Source organism: Macaca nemestrina, chromosome 1, assembly GCF_043159975.1.
Source record: "Macaca nemestrina isolate mMacNem1 chromosome 1, mMacNem.hap1, whole genome shotgun sequence".
Taxonomy (NCBI): Eukaryota; Metazoa; Chordata; class Mammalia; order Primates; family Cercopithecidae; genus Macaca; species Macaca nemestrina.
Window position 1 is genome coordinate 111,988,621 of NC_092125.1, and position 24,131 is coordinate 112,012,751.

The 24,131-nt window shown below is 44.6% G+C and overlaps 1 long non-coding RNA gene and 1 other non-coding gene across 3 annotated transcripts; one reads left to right on the plus strand and one right to left on the minus strand.

The window, feature by feature from the left end:
* Positions 1–12,459: 12,459 nt before the first annotated feature.
* On the plus strand, positions 12,460–18,494 carry LOC105479048 (uncharacterized). 2 transcript variants are annotated; one of them, XR_011608140.1, is made up of 5 exons: positions 12,460–12,565; positions 13,073–13,233; positions 14,257–14,451; positions 16,354–16,570; positions 18,143–18,494. It is a non-coding gene; the product is annotated as an uncharacterized lncRNA (long non-coding RNA). The 2 variants fall into 2 exon arrangements; XR_011608141.1 differs by lacking the exon at positions 12,460–12,565 and adding an exon at positions 12,581–12,702.
* A 4,095-nt stretch (positions 18,495–22,589) lies between these two features.
* LOC112426189 (U1 spliceosomal RNA) lies at positions 22,590–22,753 on the minus strand. Its single transcript, XR_003017485.1, has one exon. It is a non-coding gene; the product is annotated as a U1 spliceosomal RNA (small nuclear RNA).
* Positions 22,754–24,131: the final 1,378 nt, after the last annotated feature.

Consider the following 24,131-nt stretch of genomic DNA (forward strand, 5'->3'; position numbering starts at 1 on the left):
ATTTACTCTAGGTTATCCAGTTTGTTGGCATACAGCTGTTAATAATAGTTTCTTATGATCCTTTTTACTTGTGAGGCCTCTGTTTTAATGCCTCCACTTTCATTTCGGATGTTATTTATTTGAGTCTTCTGTATTTTTTTCTTAGTTATTTTAGTCAAGTGTTTGTTAATTTTACTTTTTCCTGAAAAACAACTTGTGTGTGAGAGGCCTACGTTGGATCACTGGAGGCCAGTAGTTCCCAATCAGCCTGGGAAGAATAGTAAGACGTCGTCTCTCCTAAAATAAGAAAGAGAAAGAGAAAGCAAAAAGAAAACGAAAAGGAAAACAACAACAACAACAACAACTCAGTTTTATTTTTCTGTAGTGTTTCTATTCTTCAGTTGATTGACTTCTGCATTGATTTTTGTTTCTTTTCTTCAGTGAACTTTGGATTTATTTTGTTGTTTTTTTTTCCTGGTTTCTTGAGGTGTAATGTATATTTGAAGTCTTTCTTCTTTTTTAATGTATGCATTTATGGTTATAAACTTGACTCTTACAGCTGTTTTTGCTGTTTGTTTTCACTTTTGTTTGCCTCAATATATTTTCAAATTTCCCTTTTGATTTGTTCTTTGATCAATCAGTTGTTCAGAGGCATGTTGTTTAATTTCTATGTATTTTTGAATTTTCCAGTTTTCCTTATGTAGTTAATTTTTAGTTTCATACCATTGAGGTCAGAAAAGATACTTGATGGAATTAGAATCATTGTTAATTTGTCTAAGATGTATTTTTCATTATTTTAATTGATGTATAATAGTTGTACACATTTTGGGGACACATGTGATATTTTGATAAACGTATACAATTTGTAATGATCAAATCAGTGTAAGTAGGATATCGGTCACCTCAAAATTTTATCTTTATGTTAGGAATATCCCAATTCTTCTAGTTGTTTTAAAATATACAATAAGTTATTCTGAATTATAGTCTCCCTAATATACTATCAAATACTATAACTTATTCCTTGTATTTAGCTATATTTTATATGCATTAACTAATATCTTTTCTTCTTTCTCCCCGTCTCCTTCTCAGCCTCTTGTAACCCCTAATTTTTATATATTATATGACACATGAAATCAATTTTTTTACTTGTTTATTTTTTATATGGTTACAAATATGTCACACCCATTGCTTAAAAAGAAAATCCTCAATCATTTGTTGAAATATTATGCATTTTTAAATACATTGCTCTTTCAAGATTGTCAAAAATCTGTTCTCAATATATGCATTGGTTTATATTTGGACTCTATTTTCTTTTGATCCATTTAATTGATCACATGCCAAAGCATTCTGTTGTGGCCATTACAACTCTATGATTGTTCTTTAAATCAGGTGGAGCTAGCCCTCCAATTTTACTCTTCGTTATACAGGCATTTTGGTTATGCCAGTTCATGCTAATTTTAGAATCAGCTGACCATTTTCTACCAACGATGCATGCTGAAATTTTGAGTCGGATTGCATTGAATTCATAGATCAAATTAGGGGAAATGAACATATCAACAATATTCTTACACATGAACAAACAATATCTTTCCAGTTATTAGGCCTGCACTATGTTCTCTGTGAAATATGCTCTAATTTTCAGTCATATTCATATTTATGGATTTTATACACTTGACATTACTGTAAATGGTATTCCTTTTACATTTAAATTCTGCCATGCAATTGCATAAATACCATTTATTTTTGCATATTGATCTTATATCCTGCTAGAAACAAATGCTTTTTGGATTCAGGTTTGCTCTGCCAGTGGCAATATCTTTGGAAACTTGCATGTTTACCAGGTACAAAGAATCTTTCTCATTTCAATTGGAACTTTATCACCAGCCCAAGGGAGAGGAAAGTCCTAACCCATATCAAGTTCTGAGGTTGGGAAGAGTTTGTACTTTGTAGACAAATGCGTGTGAAATGTTCTGTATGTTCACCATAAGTTTTCCTTAAGGTTACTCATGCAGTTGATAAGGCTGCCCATTTGCAATTGTGTTTAGCTGCGATACTATAGTTGTAAAATTTAGAAACCAATGTTCTCCCTTAGTTTTAAATTTAATATTCAAGAATCTACTCCAGCATTATGTAGTGCCAGAAACTTTGGGATGATATGCAATGATATGTCCAGCAAATATGAGTTTGTACCTGATCGTTATTAGTCTTATTTCTGATGTGATCATTAGAAAATGAGACCTCTAAGAGCTTTAAAATAATTAATAATGGCAAGCTGAGGAGGTTAGTTTGTGGGATATTCAGTAGCCTTAGGAAACAGTAGTTCCTACTCTGTAACTCAAGTGGGAGTCCCCTCTTCAGTATGTCAGCATCAAGACCCTGATCTGCAGTGGAATTTGCAGCCTCCTGCTGTGTCAGCTTCATTACTTCAAGGGAGGGTGAAAGCCTTCAGTTCCTTAGGTCACAACTGACACATGGAGCACATTTGGTACCTCTTCAGTTACTGACCTTTATGCCCAATCATGTCAGGCTTGCTCACCTGAGAGATTCACAAGATCACATTCCCAGTGCATCAGATCACTGTGTCACACACACACACACACACAAAAGCATTTATTTGTCATTATGTATCTCTCCGGAATTTCAACCTTGATAGGCAACATGCCTCACAAACAGCTTTAAATTTGGTTTCTAGGCCGGGCGCAGTGGCTCAAACCTGTAATCCCAGCACTTTGGGAGGCCGAAACTGGCGGATCACGAGGTCAGGAGATCGAGACCATCCTGGCTAACACGGTGAAACCCCATCTCTACTAAAAAATACAAAAAAAAACTAGCCAGGCGAGGTGGCAGGCGCCTGTAGTCCCAGCTACTCAGGAGGCTGAGGCAGGAGAATGGCGTAAACCCGGGAGGCGGAGCTTGCAGTCAGCTGAGATCCGGCCACTGCACTCCAGCCCAGGCGACAGAGCGAGACTCCGTCTCAAATAAAAAATAAAAAATAAAAAATTGGTTTCTCAAATGTCTGTCTAATGGTTTACAAAAGTCCAGTTACTCAGATGAATTTATCTTACAGTCTGGTTGTCTATTGTTCCATGCTGTGCCTCTGTGACATAAACCAACAGTCAGTATGTAAAAAGATTTATTTCCACTGGTTTATAACCAACCAATAAAGAGTATGCCTGTTATATATAGTTCTGTGCATTGGGTTGCCAGTCTCCTTCCTTCTTTTACCTGATTTTTGTTGGAAGTGGAGATGATGTAATATTATGGGTCACTTCTATTAGCGTCCCTGGACTACAGTTCTACCATCTACTTTTTAAGCTGTTTTACCTTGTCATTATAAGATCTGCATATTTGTGAGCATCATTTATGTTATTAATAGTTAACATCTATGGTAGTCACTTCTTTGGTTAGGTCAGAGATTAAATCTGAAAATCAGAAATTCATTCTTTATTTTGGGTGCGTGCGTGCTGTTGTGTTGATTCCTCTTATCTCTCAGAAAAGTCATTGTGGGCCCAAGTCGATGAAAGGACAGACTGTGAAAGAATGGATGCAGAGCGTGGACTAACTATGTGGTGCCCACTGAATGAAAAACTTTGCTAAAGTTGCTTTTGTGCTATTGTCTAACATTATTCTGAGTCACCTCATCTGCTGCTTAAAAATCCCAAAGCATTTTCTTCATCGTCTTGTGGCCATTGTTATAAACTCCACTCTGCTCCTCCTATGTCAATTACCACACAGTCTGTTTCATTGCATGGCCCTAAAGGCAGAGCCATGTTTCCAACTTTAAGTGCACTAAGGGTATCCTGTTTCTGCAAAACCAATGGATGTCAGTGGTTCTCTTAGGGTTTTGTTTTTTTGGGGTTTTTTTTTTTTTTTTTGACATATAAGGCCATAATTGGAGTAATGTGAAAAATATTTTTTCCTCCAGAACTTATTAGATGCTACTATATACAATATTTTTTCTATCATTACACTGTAATGTATCCCAGCTATGCATTTTATATTTCCTAAAACTTCACTTCTGAGAAGGTCCTTCACATGTTTTTAAAAATTCATGGCCCACCCAGCAGCATTCCTAAGTCTTTTGGTGTCTGGCCTCATGGCCTTTCTGTTGATTTTCCTGCTGTCAACAAGTAATCTGTGAAATGAAACAAAGGGAGGGCATCCAGGCCAAGACTTGGTAACATTCAATTATGACAGTTGGCAGTCAGACACTATGTGCAGGGATCCTCCAGATCCTGTTTGACCAGCATCTCTGGGAGGTTAAGAGCCCAGCCTGTCAGAACCACTATTCATTATTACCAACCCTTTCACCAGAATGCACCTGTGGGTGTCAGCTACTGATTTTCACACCTCCAGGCACCTCACGCTGAGTTGGGAGCAGAAATCTCAAGCTCTTGTCACTAAGGAATCTTCTGGGCTTCCTCTGTATCACCCACCATAACTAGCATAACGCTTTACCCACAGGGGCTCAGCAGATGCATTTGTTGAGCTCAACAAATTGAGAATCCAAGTTGTCTCGATAAGCAGAGATGTTATAGTGTAGAGAACTGGATAGGGTGAGCAGAGGAACAAAACAGGTTGTCATTTTGTTGTTGTTGTTGTTGTTTCTAAGAGTACAAAAATTGTGACTGGCAACTACTGGGGAATCCTAAGGCAGCACTCTAGTCCCTGAACCCCCCTAGTTTCTCACTACATTCATGGAAACTGCTTTACTCCTTTCCACCTTAGGTGTTTAATCTATAATTAGAGGATAAAACACACAATTTATAAATGCTAGTACTATGATTGATACAGAATTTATTTGAACATGGATGAATCTTGGAGTCTGCAAAGCATTTAAATTACCAGACAGAGGCCGGGCGCGGTGGCTCACGCCTGTAATCCCAGCACTTTGGGAGGCCGAGGTGGGTGGATCACCTGAGGTCAGGAGTTCGAAACCAGGCTGGCCAACATGGTGAAACCCCGTCTCTACTAAAAATATAGAAAATTAGCCAGGCGTGGTGGCACAGGCTTGTAATCCCAGCTACTCAGGAGGCTGAGGCAAGAGAATCACTTGACCCGGAGTCAGAGGTTGCAGTGAGCCGAGATCACGCCATTGCACTCCAGCCTGGGCAAAAAAAAACGAAACTCCATCACAAAAAAAAAAGGAAAAAAATAAATATATATATTACCAGACAGGAGATAGATCATCTGTGATTACTATGTGAAGGACAATTTTAGAGTACTTGTTAAACTCACCACTTTCTTTTCACAGCTGGCCAGGACATAGTCAGTAGCTACTGATACCTTGAATACCTTGGCTGTGTTAACTGTTTTGAGCCAACATGGAGCCAAGTTGTTGGTTGTGCCTTGAGATGCTGACATCTGGCTGAAGTCCAGGGTCACAGGTCATTCAGCTGTTTGAAAAAAACAGAAGAGAGACCAGGTCATCCACTGCGGTCATCTCCATGCAGCATGGGCCACTGGTTCCAATGAACCCACCATCACTACACTTCTCAGGAATCGCTGGTCACCAGACTGAGAGTTCTGTGACAGCTGAGATCGTGTCTTACTGATCTCTGTGTTCGTGGTGCCCAGCTCAGGGTCTGGCACTGAGGGAGTTCTCAGGAGAGTGTTCAACAATTATTGAATAAAACCGATTGCAAACCTCCTCTCACCTGCATTCCTGTCCCAAATGTCCTGTCAGGGGTGCTGAGATTTCTCCCAGGATGCAGCAAATCCCTTTCCTTAGACTGGCCCTTGCCTTACACCATTCATGCCCCAGGATCCCTCTCTGTGGGACATTGGAGGAAAATGAGTCTGTTCTGAGGAATTCCTCCTGTGGCTCCCCCTGTCATTAGGAGCAATGTCTGCACCTAAACTCCCATTCTCTGGGTTGCCACAACTCCCCAATGTGGGGGAACTTCCATGTATTCTTAAAATGTTGCTTGTGTTCTCTCTCTCATGGGCTTGAGTCCCTTTGGGGAGACGTTAATATCTGAATCCCAAGTGTTTAACACAGTGTAAAGAAAATTAAACATCCAATAAATATTTATGAGATACCATTTGGAAACCTCCTTCAACTGTAAGTACAGAAGAATATTGTAAGTATCACTGCTTTGTATACTAGCAAGGGACACTTACTCTGGCACCTGACCTAGGGCAGAGCTTTTTAATGTAAGAATGGATGTCTCCAACCCTTCTCCCAGCATGGTTACTCCCTCTAACCCACACTGACCTGAAGAGCATCCACTGCTACGGCAGCCCCAAGGTCGAGGCTCCTGGGTCTGGGGCGGGGGCTCATGGTCGCATCCTCCCCCTCTTGGAGTTGCTGCTGCCCCTCCCTATAAACCAGCCCTGATCCACCCTGTGGCTCTCCCTGGCCAGGGGCAGGAGACTCCTGTGGAGTAAGTTTCTCTCAGTCCCACTGCTCAGCTCCGCTGCTCCTTGAGGGTTTGGATGATGACAGGCATTGGCCATTTGCCCTGAGGCTTCTGTCCCAATTTGTCCTTATTCCCCCCTTCTTTGGTTTCCATGTAACAATGGCTTGTCCTTTGTGGGTTGTTCTCATCCCCTAAACCTGCTGACTTTCTTTCTTTCATCTGTTCCCTCAGTTCTGGGCTTCCAGGGTGTGGACTCAGCTCAGGCCCCTGCAGGAGACACAGAGTCAGGTCTCAGCTGCCAGTGCTGTGCGGCATTAAAAACCATCTCAGTTCCTCAGAGACTCAGAGAAAACACAGCAGGAAGGGACCTCAGAGAGGAGCAATAAGCCCCTACCTTACTGACAAGGAAAGTGAAGCCAAGAAAGACTAAGACTCTCCCAGGCTCCGTCACCACATGGTGGCAGCAGATTGACCACACAAGCCTTGGCCTCAGCCTCCAGGTCCAAAGCACCTAACTCACCCTCCAGGAACTCACTGCTGCGTTTCAGAAAACTTTGAATCAAAAATAGCAATTTCCACTGTGAAAACAAAAATAGTAAAAGGGCATTTCCTTGGACAAACCCTTTATCACGGTTCAGTAGTCCTAGTATTTATACTTGGTCAGTTGTCATTCGCTGACTGGTCGATTGGGGCAGGGAGGACATAAAGATTAAATAATGCTTAACACAAGCCTGCTTTCCTGGCCTGGGATCTCAGCTCCACCATTCTTCAGGGAGTTTCCTCTGCTGTAACTGCTGGAGAGTCTCAGCCCTCATGTGGGTCATTTCTCTATGACGATACCTGTTATTTTCTTCCTCTCTTGGAGATAAGAGAGGGCAGAGATTGGTTCTGCATCTCCACAATTCTAGGTTTTCTCCTAAACCAGCCAGGTCAGCTGAAAGCAATCGTGACAGAGAGGTCAGGTCAGTGAAGAGGGTCCCAGGGGAGCAGGGGTTCCAAGGACAGCCCTCATGGAGATGGTCAGGATCATGACATGGGCAACATTTGACTAATTCTGCTGGGGATGATGTGTCAAGGATTAAGGGGAGGATGCTGCCATAAGGAGAAAGGGGAAGAACCAAAGGAGTAGGAGAAGAAGGAAAATAAAATGATTTCTGTAAAGATAGAAAGAAATGCAGAGCCCAGAGGCAAAGCCTGTGTCACAGAGGGTTAGTTCCAGGTTGTGGATCCTAATCAAGAAATTCCTGCTGGGCTTTGCTCAGCCGCATTTCAAAAAAGTTTTGGATCAGTGACTTCTTTGTTACTTCCACTTTCCCCGTTTGTGAACAAGAATCATTAGAATCGTTTTTCTATGTCCGTCCCACCATTGCACACTGAGGGCAGATAAGCTGTTTGTTCAGTTCAGTTTCACAGGTTGATCGAGGGAAGGGAATTATATCAAGGATCTGGACTTAATGGACACCCTCAGAAGCCTCATTCACACTTGGTGTAGAGGATTAAGATGAGATTTTAAACTTTTGATCTGGTGTGGTCTACATAATATTTTTCACTTTGAACTAATGCTTTAATGACATGAAATTTGGAAACCTTAGGGGAGAGGATGAATGTATTTTGCAGATGGGGGAATGTGAGTGTTTGACTGTAGTAGATGGAATTTCTGAAATGGTCCCCAAACATGCCATACCCTTATGTCTGAAGCCTGTTAAGGTGAGGAGACATCATTCCTGTGATTATGTTGTTACATGCCAGCTATATGACTTTAAGATGATGAGGTTACCTGTGTAAACTGGATCTTATCACATCATTGCATACATGCCAGTGGTTTCTCTAGCTGTCAGGAGAAGGTGACGTCAGGAAGAATGGGAGCTTCAGAAGGACTCCATGAGCTGTAATTGGTTGGAAAATGGAAAAGGCCAGGTGAGAAGGAATGGAGGTGGCCTCTGGAGTTAGTGTCTCCTGTCCGACAGCCAGCACAGAAAAAGAAAACCCAGTCTTTCAACGCCCCCAAAATGAATTCCTCCTACACCTGAAGTGAACTTGGAGAAGCAGCCTGAGCTCCACGTAATTACATAGCCAGACACACCTGGATCCAGCTTCCTAAAACCCTTACCTCTGTTCCAGACTTGTGTGGTTTCGATCCATTAGTTTGTTGCATGTGCTAATAGGCAGCAATAGAAAACTAATACAGATGCCCATCTCTACTCTTGATTTATTATTTCAGATACATGGATGCTAACCACTCTAAGAGGAAAAAAAAAAAAAAAGCAAAGAACTATAGCAAAAATCTTGCACTCACCCTTATGTCACTATTCTGGAGCCCTTGTAACCTGAAGAAGATAATGAGAGGCATTCCAAGCACGTAAGGAGTATCTCTAACGTTACGGACCAAATTTCTGAAAGAATAAAGATGGTACAATACTAACTCCACATAATCTTATGTGCAAATTCACCATCTATCTCTATTTCTTATAGCAGATTTTTTTTTTTAGCTCCTTCATTTAGGCTTGCCAGACCAGGTTTGGTAGCAACTACCAGTTATCAGTAAAAATGAAACAATTCACGAAGAGCAATGAAAAGGACTATTATTAAGTTCCTCAAAAAAGTCCCTAAAATGCAATATTTCCTCTAAATGTCACAAAAGTAAAACAATTAGTCACTATAAAAAAATCCCAATCTAAGAAAGGTTGAAATTGAATGATGTCGGTTTTCCAAATTTTTATTTTGCTGGGGCCCAGTCATGGGCATCAGAGATTAGGAAATGACTGTGCAGAGGCTTGAGGGAATTTGGGGAAATGACAAAAATATTCTAAAATGTGACTCTGCTGATGGCTGAATAATTCTACGAACCTCCTTAAATGATTACATCGTAGATTTAAATTGGTGAGTTTTATTACAAGTAATTTTATTTTTTTTTTGAGACAGAGTTTCACTCTGTTGCCCAGGCGGGAGTGCAATGGCATGATCTTGGCTCAGTGCAACCTCCGCCTCCTGGGTTCAAGCGATTCTCCTGCCTCAGCCTCCTGAGTAGCTGGGATTACAGGCACACGTCGCCACGCCTGGCTAATTTTTGTATTTTTAGTAGAGACGGGGTTTCACCATGTTGGTCAGGCTGGTCTCAAATTTCTGACCCCATGATCCACCCACCTCAGCCTCCCAAAGTGCTGGGATTACAGGCGTGAGCCACCACGCCTGGTCACAAGTAACTTTTTAAACAAAATGTCTGGTTTCAACTCTGACATATAAAGAGGTGGGAAGTCACCATTTGTCCTCACAACAAGAAAAAAGCTGAACAAACTGAAAACCAACAACTTTCTTAGATGGCCAGAGAATTGAGGTCACTGCCACCCTGAAAACTAGAAAGACAGGCAAACACGGGGAGTCACAGCTTGCCAGGAACAGAAGCTGCTAGAGCCAGCACCTGGGAGGAGCACATAAAAGGTATTGACAGATTACTAGAAGCTGAGGGTGGCCTGGTTTGAGCATTAAAAACTCTCTGAGAACCAGCCATGTGGGGATATCACACTTTCCTAAGTCTGACCACTAGGAACCCAACAAGGTTCTCATAGTGAAGATGAGAAAAAATCCCTGAGGATTGGCTCTGCCAACTTCAGGACATATTGTAAAGCTACAGTAACCAAAACAGTGTGGAATTGGTGAAAAAAGGTAAAACAGGCTCGTAGATCAATGGAAAAGAAAACAGAGCCCAGAAATAGACCTACATAAATATAATAAAATGATCTTTGATAAAGGTGCAAAGGCAACTTAACAGAGCAAGGATGGCCTTTCCAACAAATGCTGCTAGAACACCTGGACACCCACATGAAAAAATACATAAATGTACACACAGATCTTATAACTTTCACAAATAGATCTTATAGCTACACGTAAGGTTCAAAACCACAGGACTCCTAGGAGATAACACGGGAGAAAAGCTAGGTGACTTTGGGTTTCGTAATGATTTCTTAGAAACAGCATTAAAAGCACAATCCATGAAAGAAACAAAATTGAAAAGTTGAGCTTCATTACAATTAAAACCTTCTGCTCTGTGAAAGACACTGTTTTAACAGAATGAAAAAACAAGTCATAGACTGAGAGAAAATATTTGCAAAATACAGATCTGATGAAGGGCTGGTGTCCAAAATAAATGAAGAGCTCTTCAAACTCAATAATAAGAAAGTGAACAACCCAATTTAAAAGTAGGCAAAAGATCTGAACACCTCACTGAAAAGATGTACAAGGGCCGGGCGCGGTGGCTCAAGCCTGTAATCCCAGCACTTTGGGAGGCCGAGACGGGCGGATCACGAGTTCAGGAGATCGAGACCATCCTGGCTAACACAGTGAAACCCTGTCTCTACTAAAATACAAAAAAAAATTAGCCGGGCGAGGTGGCGGGCGCCTGTAGTCCCAGCTACTCGGGAGGCTGAGGCAGGAGAATGGCGTGAACCTGGGAGGCGGGGCTTGCAGTGAGCTGAGATCCGGCCACTGCACTCCAGCCTGGGGGACAGAGCCAGACTCCGTCTCAAAAAAAAAAAAAAAAAAAGATGTACAGAGAGCAAATAAGTGTATGAAAGAGATACTCAAAGTCATTTGTCATTAGAAAATTGCATATGAAGGCCGGGCGCGGTGGCTCAAGCCTGTAATCCCAGCACTTTGGGAGGCCGAGACGGGCGGATCACGAGGTCAGGAGATCGAGACCATCCTGGCTAACACGGTGAAACCCCGTCTCTACTAAAAAAATACAAAAAACTAGCCGGGCGCAGTGGCGGACGCCTGTAGTCCCAGGTACTCGGGAGGCTGAGGCAGGAGAATGGCGTGAACCCGGGAGGCGGAGCTTGCAGTGAGCTGAGATCCGGCCACTGCACTCCAGCCTGGGTGGCAGAGCGAGACTCCGTCTCAAAAAAAAAAAAAAAAAAAAAAAAAAAAAAAAAAAAAGAAAATTGCATATGAAACAATGAGGTAACAGAACCCACCTACTAGAGTGGCTAAAATCTATAAAAAGTGACAATCCCAAAAGCTGTCAAACAAACAGACTCAGGAACTCTCATTCACTGTTGATGGAAATGCAAAATGGTACAATCACTTTGGAAAATAGTTTGGAGGGGTTTTTTTATTTTTTATTTTATTTTTTCACAAAGCTAAACATAGTCTTACCATATAATCTTGCAATGACTTATTTAGCCAAATGAGAGGAAAGCTTATGTTCACCCGAAAACCTGCACACAAGTATTTACAGCAGTTTTATTTATTATTGTCAAAAACTAAAAGTAACCAAGATGTTCTTCTCAACAAGTGAATGGATAAACAAATTGTGGTGTATCCACACAATGGAATATTAGTCAGTGATGAAAAGAAACGAGCTATCAAGACATGAAAAGACATAAAGGAACATTCAATTCATAACGCTTGAAGGAAGCCAGTCTGAAAACCTACATACTATATAATTCCAACTGTAGGACATTCTGAGAAAGTAAAAAAGACAGAGATAGTAAAATGATCAGTGGTTGCCAAGGCTGAAGGAGGGAAAGGAGGGATGAATTAATGAGGCACAGGGAGTTTTCAGCAGTGAAACTATTACATATGATACTGTATTCAGGAGTCATGACACTGGAATTTTCAAAACCCATAGAATTGTTTAAAAAAATAAGATAAAGGATGGAACACTTAATGTAAACTGTGGACTTTAGTTGATGATGATTATTAATATTGGTTCATCCAATGTAACAAATGTACCACACTACTGCAAGATACTAATGGGGGAAATTGTGTATTGAAGGACAGGGAGGCACATGGGAACTCTCTATAGTAGCTGCTCAATTTATCTGTAAGCCTAGAACTGTTCTATAAAGTAATATCTACGAATTTTTCTAAGTTAGAGTGTGAAAGCTCTAAATTCAATTTTTGGTGGCATCCTGATATCGTGTAGTTAATACTTGGCATTGAGATTCACCAACCTGGAGTCAGAGGAGTTGAAGGCTTCCCTGTCTGTGCCTTCACCCTCTGTGCATGGGGGTGCCCCTGGATTCCAGATGGCAGATGAGTTAGGTCATAGTGACATCGGCATTCCAGACAGTGTAGGTTCCTGTAAGGACAGGAACCTTGGAGGGCAGAACTTGCTAAATACTTAGAACCACAGATCAAAGGAGGAGACAGGGAGGAACTTCAGGCTACAGAATGAGCTCCCTGACTGAAAGATAAAGGCAGCTTCAGAGATTTTGGCAAATTTTGTGAGATAATTAAATCAGAAAAAGAACTTAGATTTCAGTGCAAAGTGGTCTATTTTAAAAGAAAGAGAAAGGCCGGGCTCGGTGGCTCACGCCTGTAATCCCAGCACTTGGGGAGGCCGAGGCGGGCGGATCACAAGGTCAGGAGATCGAGACCACGGTGAAACCCTGTCTCTACTAAAAATACAAAAAATTAGCCGAGCGCGGTGGCAGGTGCCTGTAGTCCCAGCTACTCAGGAGGCTGAGGCAGGAGGATGGCGTGAACCCAGGAGGCGGAGCTTGCAGTGAGCCGAGGTCGAGATCGTGCCACTGCACTCCAGCCAGGGGTACAGAGCGAGCCTCTGTCTTAAAAAAAAAAAAAAGAAAGAAAGAGAAGGAAGGAAGGAAAGGAGGGAAAGAGGGAGGAAGGGAGGAAGGAAGGGCGGGAACTTAGATGAAGACTAGAATATCTGGGAATGGGCTTAAACCATCAATCATTTCCATTAATGACCACATGCTAACGAATTATAGCACAGAGATAGCATACTGTAACATCAAATACAGTCAGCATGGGGTGAGAAGGTGCTCCCCAACTTCTCCATTCTCCTCTGAAGACACATTCTCCTCTGAAGAACAGATATTGAATCCTCTGAACAGATCCTCTGAAGTGAGATATTGAATCTCACCTTTGGGTAAGTTTGGGCATCCACATGAACGAGCTGGAGCACCCGACACCAGATTACACCAGGCCACGACCTTCCCTGCTGCCCCTTGCCTGCTTCAGAGGCTGCCCCGCAGGTGGGGGCCTCAGCCCCAGGTCTGATGTTGTGCATTTGCTTTCTCACTGGGCTTCTTCCTTGCACTGACTCACTCCCCAAGGACCCAATGAGTGGCTACGTGGGAAAGATACAAACTGGTCATCCCCCTTTCTCTCTGACACCTCTTGATGCCTGCAGAGGTGAGCTCCAGACCCACTCTATGAGTGGTGACTTGAGACTTCCTCACAATGATGACACTGTCCAAGAGCAGGGCCTGGCACTTAATAGCCACACCATGAAAGCTCAGTGACAGAAGGCATCCACCACAAGGTCCTGGAGGATGAAGAATTCCACTGTGGTCCATAATGTTTTAGTCCCAAAAGATCCCAGGTCAGGAGATGTGAAAGGCTTCTGAAAGTGACCATTCTTTTAAACCATTATACTGGCCGCTGCACCGTGTTTCCCCATCCTGGACACTCTGGAGGGCACCGTCTACAGCCATACCCATCTCCCCACCCAGGACAGTGCAGCAGCATTAGTTTGGGGGATGCCAATGGGCAGGGAAGGGGTGAACCATTAAAGCTGAACAGGAGAAAGCAGGTTGAAGTGGGGCAGCAGGGTGGAAACAGAGAGAGAAAATAAAGGTGGGGTAGAGAATGGGGGGACTCATGGGGAAACAGAGAGAGAGAGAGAGAGAGAGAGAGAGAGAGAGAGAGAGAGAGAGAGAGATCTAGCCACAAAGAAAGGAAAAAGTCCAGAACACTTGTCTGCTAAAGTAAAATAACTTACACCTAACAAGGTGCAAGGGCACTGCAGGTCATGGGTGGCATGTCCTGGTCATGCTGTGATGTTTAGGGGCCATGACATCTACCCTTTGAATCCGAATCATAACTGAGAGGGGACTCTGTCCCTATCTAGCTGGCAATCCCTTGTGATTTTATCTTTTGGATCTGGCAGCTATCCACCTCTGCTCACTTTGTGGGAGGCAGCTCTTGGCACACCAAATCAGGACAATTCAAATATCAGAGCCTTGGAGACTTCACTGCAAGCCCTGGACAGCGGGAGCTGGTGGCATCTGGAGGGTGGAGTCCAAGAGGTAGCAGCGCTGAGGTTCCACACACCCTCAGGAGGACAGTAAGGGGTAATCTCTTGGTAAGTGCCTACTTCCCCAGGAACCTCTGCCTAGGTGGAAATGGGTCCCACGCCTAGCTTTTCTCTGGACAGGCCCCAGTCAGGCATCCAGGGTACCGGCTGAGTCCTGGGCAATGCAAATTCCTGTGTGCTGACCTTGCGGCGGCTGGAAGGAAGCACCATGATCTTTCCACTTGGAACTGGACTTGCAAAAACAATGGCTCCTGCTGTTTTCAATTTCCTTGGACTTTGGCAATCAGATTTAGCCTTTTGGAATGGGAAGATGACTCTTTTGGGTCACCCCAGGTATGGCGTGGCCTTGGATCTGCGGGTTCTCCCCAGGCCTCAAGGACTGGCTGACTTCCATCGTTTTGGTTGGTGTCACCGCACTCACACTCCCCAGCAAAGATCCCCCAAAGTGTGCTGACTAGGAACATATTCCTCAACTTCCTCTCAGACCATGGTAGTCCATTCTTCTGTTAGTGTAGGCTGCGTGTGGGAGGCTGGTGGTGGGTAGGGTGGGAGCCTACAGAAGGAAGAGGAATGGTAGCCAAGAAGGAATAGAGAAGGAGGGGGAGGCAGGAAGTATGGAGAGCTGGAGGGAGCTGGGGAAAATGGGTGTGGGGTAGTGTGAGGAAGACAGGGAGCAGGAGAGAGAGGGGACTGGAAACAGAATGAGAGGAGGAGGAGAAACAGGAGGAGAAGAAGGCAGAAGAAGAAGAGTGGAAATTCCAGCATATCCCAATTCTTGTTCCGGAAATGGTCATCAGCGCTCCATGGATAAAGGGAAAAGAAGAGTTGCAAAGAAAAAGAAAGAAACCCCAGCAGGTAGGGGGTCTCGGCAGAATGTTTATTTCAGGGCAGAAAATTGGCAACCCAGGCAGGACTGGTGACTTTAGTGGAGACCTAAATATAGCTCTTCCCTGTCCCTAATCCGGAAAGGCGCTTAATCTCATTCTCTGAGACAGAAACCTAAAGAGAAGGGCAGAGAGAGGTAAGTCTGGGGCGTCTCCTCCTATTGTAGATTAAAGGTACTCAAGTCCTGTGTGACAAGGAGAAAAAAATACCTGCAAATTCTGGTGAATATGGAGGCTGAGAATTCACTTGCCAAATGCCAGTAACTGAGAGCATTCTCAACAGCTGGTTCCGTGGGGTAATGGTGAGCACTCGGCCTCAGAATCTAGCCATCCGAGTTCAGACCTCGGTGGGACCTTGTTGTTTGGGTCTTTTACTCTGTTGCCAGAAGCCACTCTGGGAAGCAAACTCCCGTCTCAAAGACAAAGTGAAAGGGATGGGGTTTACGTTTGCCCTTGTACCAAGTCCTGGGTTAGAGAAGAGAAAGGTTTGGGTCCCGGGGAAGGAAGCTCCGCTGCTGCAGGTCCCCTCGTCCCTCCTTCTCCCGCCTCGCAATGCGTCCCCTGAGATGTCCCTCCTCCTCTCCCGTGCCTTCCTCAGGGGTCCGGGTCCCAGAAACCGGCTTCTCGCAGTGGCCTGGTCCACAGGGAAATTGCCCAAACGTCCAATCGGAGTCACCAATCCTGGTCCCAGCCCTGGGCGAGCCTCCTGGCCCCCTGCAATCAGAGGCCCAGACCTCGCAGCCAGCGCCCCAGCAACCGAACAAGTCCCCACCACCTCTCAGGGCGACCCTGAGCCTCGGGGTGAGAGGTCTCCTCCACTAAAAAGGCTGCCGCCCCTCAATCCTAGACCCCGAGATTCCTCTCACCCGGGAAATCTCGTATTGACACCCGTTGTCTTTTTGGTAAGTAAACGGTGGCATGAGAAATTCTGATGGAGTTAGCTCAGTCATTGGAGATTGTGTCAGTTTAGGGTAGATGGTTCGAGACCTAACTTAGGAGTAACACTGCTTTATTCAGATGGCCCATCCTATTCCGAATGTTAATTTACTCTGTTCTTCATATTCAGATTTCCACGCAGAATTTCTAGCTCCCAAGTCTCTATTGCGGGTCCTGAAAGTCGCTGCTTCACTGAGCTTTGGAACCTGACTCCGGAAAATCTCATTCTTTCGTCCCAAGATTTCAGCCAGAAAGAGAAATCTGCGCGGCGACCTCTTCAAGCGCGCGGGCTGGGAACGCGGGTTCTGATCCTCGGTCGTCCGGAAGGAGCTCCCTCAAGGCCACGGGTAAGAGGAGCCTGAGCAGCTCCCAGGGTTGAGGGCGGGAAGGTGGGGGCGGCTCATGGTGGGTCTTGAGAGCAAGCTAAGATGTCCCTCCAGGCGCTCAGGACCATCACTCTGATTTTCATATTTTGGAAATACGAAAATTTTCAGCGGTTACGACGGACTGGAAAACACCGCAGTCTTTGAGGGGCTCGGTTTGGCGGGCGTGCGGAGGCGTAGGGGTGGGGGACCGGAGAGAGGTGCCTTGGCTGCTTAGAGTGGACTGGCAGGAAGGAAAACACAGAAGATCCATTTTCCCTTGCAGGCTGGACTGCAGGGCCTGGGATGGAAAATTGGACAAAGAGTAACGATATGTAGAGGTTGGCTGCATGCATGGAAAATTGTTATCCCTCAGGCCTGTAACCCCAGCATTTGGGAGGCGGAAGCAGGCCGATCATGAGGTCACGAGATGGAGATCATCTTGGCTAACACGGTGAAACTCCGCCTCTACTAAAATACAAAAATTAGCTGGGCGTCTTGGCACCTGCCTGTAACCCCAGCTACTCGGGAGGCTGAGAGAAGGGAATCGCTTGAACCTGGGAGGCCGAGGTTGCAGTAAGCTGAGATAGCGCCACTGCACTCCAGCCTGGCCACAGAGCAAGACTCAGTCAAAAAAAAAAAAAAAAAAGAAAAGGAAAGAAAGAGAGAGAGGGAGGGAGGGAGGGAGGGAGGGAGGGAGGAAAAATTGTTATCCCTAGAGAGAAGTGTAGGGGAGACCAGGCATATGTAACTTTGATAACAGTGTATAGTGCATAAAAAATCATTCCTGTTTACAACCAGTTATCACAACTAGCTACAGATTTCTTTGTTCCTTTTCCACTCCCACTGCTTCACTTGACTAAACTTGAAGGAAAAAAATTTTTGTTTTTACATATGATATTGTTTAAGTTGATCCTCAGCCCGCCCTCCTCAAGTAGCTGGGACCACAGGTGTACAACACAGTGTCCAGCTAATTTTGTATATTTTGTAGAGACAGGGGTTTTGCCATGTTGACCAGGCTGGTCTCGAACTTCTGGACTCAAGTGATCTGCCTGCCTGGGCCTCCCAAAGTGCTGGGATTTTGTGCTGGCCTCCATGCCCAGCCATCATTTGTATTTTGAATTTAAACATTTTATAGTCATAAGTATCACTCTTCAAAGATTCTGGGTTTTGTAGCATGTACAGGGTGGGGTTCAGGACACTCTACTCCAAAATATAACACCTTAGGGTACTGAGTATTTTATGCTAAAGGAATCTGAGAAAACAACAGAAGCAGAAAAGTCACTGTCACCCTCCCCCTGCCCTTCTTCCCAGAAGCCAATCATAAGGCTCTCATGTGAGAGGTGCCCACTCTGTACCCAGAGGAAATGTGCATTGTTGTGTCTGAAGACACAGCAACACGGAGTCTGACTATGTTTGTCTGACTGAGCAAGACTCAGTCAAAAAAAAAAAAAAAAAAAGGAAAGGAAAGAAAGAGAGAGAGATTTGAGTAATAATAAACCTCTGTCCCAGTCACTTAGCTGTCTCTGCATTTATTAGATTCTTTCTCTGTTGCAGAAAGTCTGCTGTTCTCAGCTCCACTGGCTTTTCTGGGCAACCAGCAAGATAAACTCACCAGTTACATTAATAAAAGAGAAACACAAATAGCACATATGCTTGAAAATAAATGTAAGTCTATATATTTCTTTTGAAGAAACACGAAAGGAGGAGGAATGATATGACAGGCAATACACTGTCCTAAATATTTTCATGATTCTCCTGCCTCCCCCGTATCCTTCTTATCCCAAAAACTGCTCCCCAGAAACCTTCAACTTAAACAGGGTCCTGCCAGAACTGGGTTTGTCCTTTATTGTGGGATCTGGCCAGCAGCCCGCAATGCAATGGGGCTCTCTCTTTGTTTCCAGGTGGATCGGCAGGTCAAGAAATAATAGACACACACAAGATAGTGAAAACTGGGTCCAGGGGTGTCAGCACCTTCTGGTCCTGTGGTGCCAACAATGCACTGGATATACCAGCATTTATTATTAAGTTTAGTGAGGGTGGGGGTAGGTTAGTGAGGGATTTAGGGTCATTTGATTATGAGGTGAGATGGTCACATGGAGATGAAGTAATTCTTTAACATGACATCTGTATGCAGAAGTACAGTATACAGAGGTAAGAATTGACAATATAGTGTGTGCATCAGTAATTTCTAACAGAGCCTTAAAACAGAAACACAGTCTTTCCATAACCTATGATTAGCAAGATATTAATCAGCAGTAACAGTTGCAGCAAAAGCTGGTTACAAACAATCCATAGAAACAGGCTGTGAAGCTAGACAACCGGTTAGACCAGAAATTCTCAGAAGGGAGTATTCCTTAACCCTAAAGAGGCCTAGAACAGCCGTGGCAAGATGAGGGCGTTTATAGCCCTATCTTTTCCATATGGACAGGCGCCCCCCATGCGTCCATTTATAGGCTCTCCACGAGGGTCGCATTCCATTCTCAGAGCTATGAACATCTGCTTTTCTGGGATAGGAATCTTGGTGATGTGAAACCTCCCTGACAGCACGTTCGTTCACAGGCTCTCTGGCAGGGGGAAGCACATCATGCTCTGTTGGCTCATTCTGGCAGCCCAACCTGGTACTGTCTTTACACAATCCTGCATGCAATTTTGTATTTACAACAATCAGGAGCATTTCATCTTTTATTCCGTAGCAATAGTTTCAGGGGGTCTCCCTACAGTCCTTCCCTTGCATTTTCCTCTCACCTGCCCCACACCCCTTCCAAATCTGTTCTTTCACTTCCAAGTCATTGAGTTTTTCCATTTAAAAATATAAAAGATACAGAAAGGGCTGGGCGCGGTGGCTCAAGCCTGTAATCCCAGCACTTTGGGAGGCCGAGACGGGCGGATCATGAGGTCAGGAGATCGAGACCATCCTGGCTGACACGGTGAAACCCCGTCTCTACTAAAAAATACAAAAAATTAGCCGGGCGAGGTGGCGGGCACCTGTAGTCCCAGCTACTCGGGAGGCTGAGGCAGGAGAATGGCGTGAACCCGGGAGGCGGAGCTTGCAGTAAGCTGAGATCCGGTCACCGCACTCCAGCCTGGGCGGCAGAGCCAGACTCCGTCTCAAAAAAAAAAAAAAAAAAAAAAAGATACAGAAAGAAGATAACCAGTCATCCATATTCCCACCACCTGGAATTAAGTACTGTTCACATGTACAAATTTTTCTTCCAAATCATTTTAAAGTTACTCTCATTTTTTTGAAAGTATACATGCTTAGCATAGACCATACCACCAATACAGAAAAAGTACAGATATGTAAAATTTCTGATCACCTTAAGTTCAAAATAACTTTTGTCAACATTAGGGCAACACTGATCGAGTCATGTTCTTCTGATATATCTACAGAGAGAAGAATGTATATTTTAGCTAGACTGCCCCCCCCACATCCCCGCAAAAGAAGAAAACAGAACAATAAAAAAATATATATATATAGATACATACACACACATAATATATATGGGAGCTACATATATTGTGTGTATATATATACGTATATACATGCTTTTGTAAAATTGAGCTTAGAATTGTTTTATTTTACAAATACTCCATTTAATTGTGCATGAATTTAACTGAAGACAAAGAGGCAGAAACAGAAATGAAGGAATTCCTGAACTCTCAATCACATTTAGAGAGACACTTTTCTAAAGGAATCCTCTAAAGCTAAACATACATTAAATTCAGTAGAATGCATTATGATTTGCAGTGTTTTTTGTTGTTTGTTTGTTTGTTTGTTTTTGCTCTGTTGCCCAGGCTGGAGTGCAGTGGCTCGATCTCCGCTCACTGCAACCTCCACCTCCCATCCACCTGCCTCAGCCTCCCAAAGTGCTAGGATTTACAGGCATGAGCCACCGCGTCCGGCCTGCAGTGGTTTTCTTACTACTTTTTACAATCAAATTGATTAAGACATTGGTTGAATATGGTACAATGCATCCAAGTTTGATGACATGTCTACTACTCCAGAAGGTCCTCTCGTGCCCTTTGCAGTCAGTCCCCTCGACTCCCTGACCCCAGCATTTAATAGTTTCTGTCACTATACAGGTTAGTTTCACCTGTTCTAGAAATTCAACTTGATGGTGCCACACAGGATGCCCTCTTTTCATCACTCAGCATGAGGTTTTTGAGATTCATCCATGCGATCTCATGTTTCCATGATTTGTCCCATCTTATTGAGGGTAGCACTCCATTGGATGAATATATCACAATAGGTCCATTTACCCCTTGATACATATAAACCGTTTCCCGTTTGGAGACTATTGTAAACAAAGCTGCTAAGAACAGGCTCTTTTTGTGAATATATGTTTTGTAAATTCTATTTGTCCTTCTTTAGTATTAACTTATTTTGTAAAAGGATGTCACCTTCACAAGTGCAAAATTCATTCAAATGTTACAGAGGCCTGAAGCAGAAGTCTACACAATTTCCTTTGTTATATTTCATAATTAAGGGGAAAAAACTTTATCTGGGATATTGTTTCCTGTCAGCAAATCCTTGATGTAAGCCACACACGATGCTAGGTGTACTATTAGACTGTCTTCTGTAATCTGTGCAATAACTCTAAGAAGTACTTCATATTATTATTTTTCTGTAACCCTTTCCAACTTGAAGCCTAGCAAATTGAAGGACCTGGCCCAAGGTCAAACAGAAGGCAAGCGGCAGCGCCAGGACTGGAAGAAAGCCTTCCCAACGGCTGACAGAAGCTCAGGTCTTTGTCAGAACCTCGGTATTGCTGATCGAGGAGTTTCTGAGCAAAAGCAGCCCACCAATCCAGTGGCTGAGAACTGCTTGGATATTGGCTTCCAGGCCCATCAGAAATACCGATCAGGAATCCCAAGGATACGTTAGTGATGCCGGTCCCGAAACAAGGGACATTTCTTAAACATTCTAAAAACCCGTTTGCTCATCAGTAACGCAATGAAAGTTGCTTTCGGTCTTGGTTCATATATTCTATATTTGAGCAAGGCAATGTCCGCTGGTGGGGTTAGAAGTAAATGGCTCGTCTTCATCAAACTATGAAGTCCATAGGACGTACGGCTTCCACTTGCAGTGTCCTGAACACTCGCTGGGCGTCCTGTGCGTTCTAGCCGGTTTTCTTTGGAGCCGCGGGTTTCTGCACCTCACCCGGGACGGGATGGCAGAGGCTTCTCCGGACATGCGGATCTATGCGTGCTGTCCCCGGGATAGCCACCAGGGGACGCCATAGGCCTTCCTGCCGTGGTCCTCCTTGCCTTTTCCGTTTGGGCCAGGTATTACAGATCAAAAGTGCTCAGGTGGGGTCAGAAACACCCTGGGAGAGGCTGGCAAAATGCCCAGAACCGCCATCACTAGGCCTGGGGTTTTCTTCTGTAGTGGAATTCTCGTGCTCATGCAGTGCAGGGAGGAAAGCAGCGCGTTTCCGCCAAGACAGTTGAGACTGCGGTTCTGACCTGCGGACCTCGATGAATGTGCGTTAGGGCACGTGGGCGCCGGGAGAACCCTTCCCCTACACAGAGTGTTATGTCTACAAGCGAACCGGGACACTAAGAGCCCCAAAGGCCCTGCTTTCATCCCAAAGAACAGTGCCTGTCTGCGTAGTTTCTACCTGGCTCTATGAGGTGAGAACACATTCCCTGCTGGCACAGAAACCCTACAAACTCCTGTGGGGACTGCGGTTAGAAGCAGACGCTGAGAGATGACTCTGTAGACTAGAGACTAGAGAAAAACACCACTATTTTCACAGAGCATGAGACTCCAAGAGACTGGAGACCACAGACCAACTTTGTGCAAAAAAATCAGGCTTACTTGCAAAGGAAACGAGCTATATAGCACTTAGCTTGCGGTAAACCCGTTCATAATGGCTGACGTTTCTTACATTCTGATTCTCAAGCATCCAACTGCAGGATTACCAAACCAATTACATTATTCATCAAAATAGTGTGAAACAATATTTTCACATAAATCTGCTTTTTGCACCATAACATTCAGGGGAAAGCGCGAACGCAGTCCCCCACTACCACAAATTATGCAGTCGAGTTTCCCACATTTGGGGAAATCGCAGGGGTCAGCACATCCGGAGTGCAATGGATAAGCCTCGCCCTGGGAAAACCACCTTCGTGATCATGGTATCTCCCCTGCCAGGTAAGTATGAGATTACGTTTCTCCATCATGCCACAGCCCCAGACGCTTCACCCTTTACACGCACGGTCACTTACCACCCGCATGCCCCCCCCCCCCCCGCACTGCTCCCACCATGCTACCCCGAGCCCTCCTGTCCCTGACACACAGCCAGGACGATCACGTACAACCGGCGGTCCTGGACTTGCTCCCACAGCACAAGAAATCCTCTGTGGCCGAAGCAGCAGCCCCTGCGCTGCCTCATCTACATAGGAATCGCCCTATCCGTGATGTCACCGACAGCGCCTTTCCCGGTCCCCGTCTGCGCTTCCGCTCCGCCACTCAGCCGACCAACCCGCTGCGGGAGCCAGCGGAGGAAGTGACACTTACCTCTATCTCCTTTCCCTCCCTTCCCCGCCCCTGGTCTCTCCCAAAGAAGTAGGTTCTTAGCCTGTGATGCCAAGGACACCTTTGGCCGCCAGCTGGAGCCTGTGCTCTCTTCTTCAAATAATGGCTTTTAATGCGCCAACTAGAAAGTTTAGGATTACAGAGAAAACCGGTTCTTTTCACATACGGTTATCCTTGTGATGTAGCTTTCTGCTTGAAATTAGAAGTCGTTCAATATCAGAGAGAAACTGTATCTATGAAACTAGAGAGGCTGCTCAGATGACTGCAAACCAGCCATCCTCAACTTGTTTTATCACTAGGAGTGTTATAAAGACGGTTGTCCAGTTTCATGAATCTTGTAGGTTTTTTTCAAATACAGCAATGTACAAAAATGTGCTGCCCCAGCAGAGCACACTGGACTCAGACATCGTGCTGGAGTTGTTTTATCATCTCTTCCACTGCCTTCTCTAGACCTTAGCGCTTACCTCATGTTAACACTTAACATTCTGCAAAGCCAGGAACAAAGTCGTCCAAATTTGGCAAAAATATTTGGGGGAAATTTTATTTCAGGTGTTTAACTGATTAATATGTAGACTACAACACCAAACTCTGACAATACCTCAGACTTAATGATCTCCACCCCGTCTCTGCAAATCTATCAGGCAAGTTTTTCCTGCCCTTTACTTTCCTATAAACTGAGTCATACAGTGTGTAGTGGGTTTTGGGGGGAGTGTTACTGCCCAACTGGTACACCTTGCCTGCTGCTTACATAGAACCAACTTTTCGACACAGGGGAATTGCAATAAAGAGCTGCACTCTAGGCCGGGCGCGGTGGCTCAAGCCTGTAATCCCAGCACTTTGGGAGGCCGAGACGGGCGGATCACGAAGTCAGAAGATCGAGACCATCCTGGCTAACACGGTGAAACCCCGTCTCTATTAAGAAATACAAAAAACTAGCCGGGCGAGGTGGCGGGCGCCTGTAGTCCCAGCTAGTCGGGAGGCTGAGGCTGGAGAATGGCATGA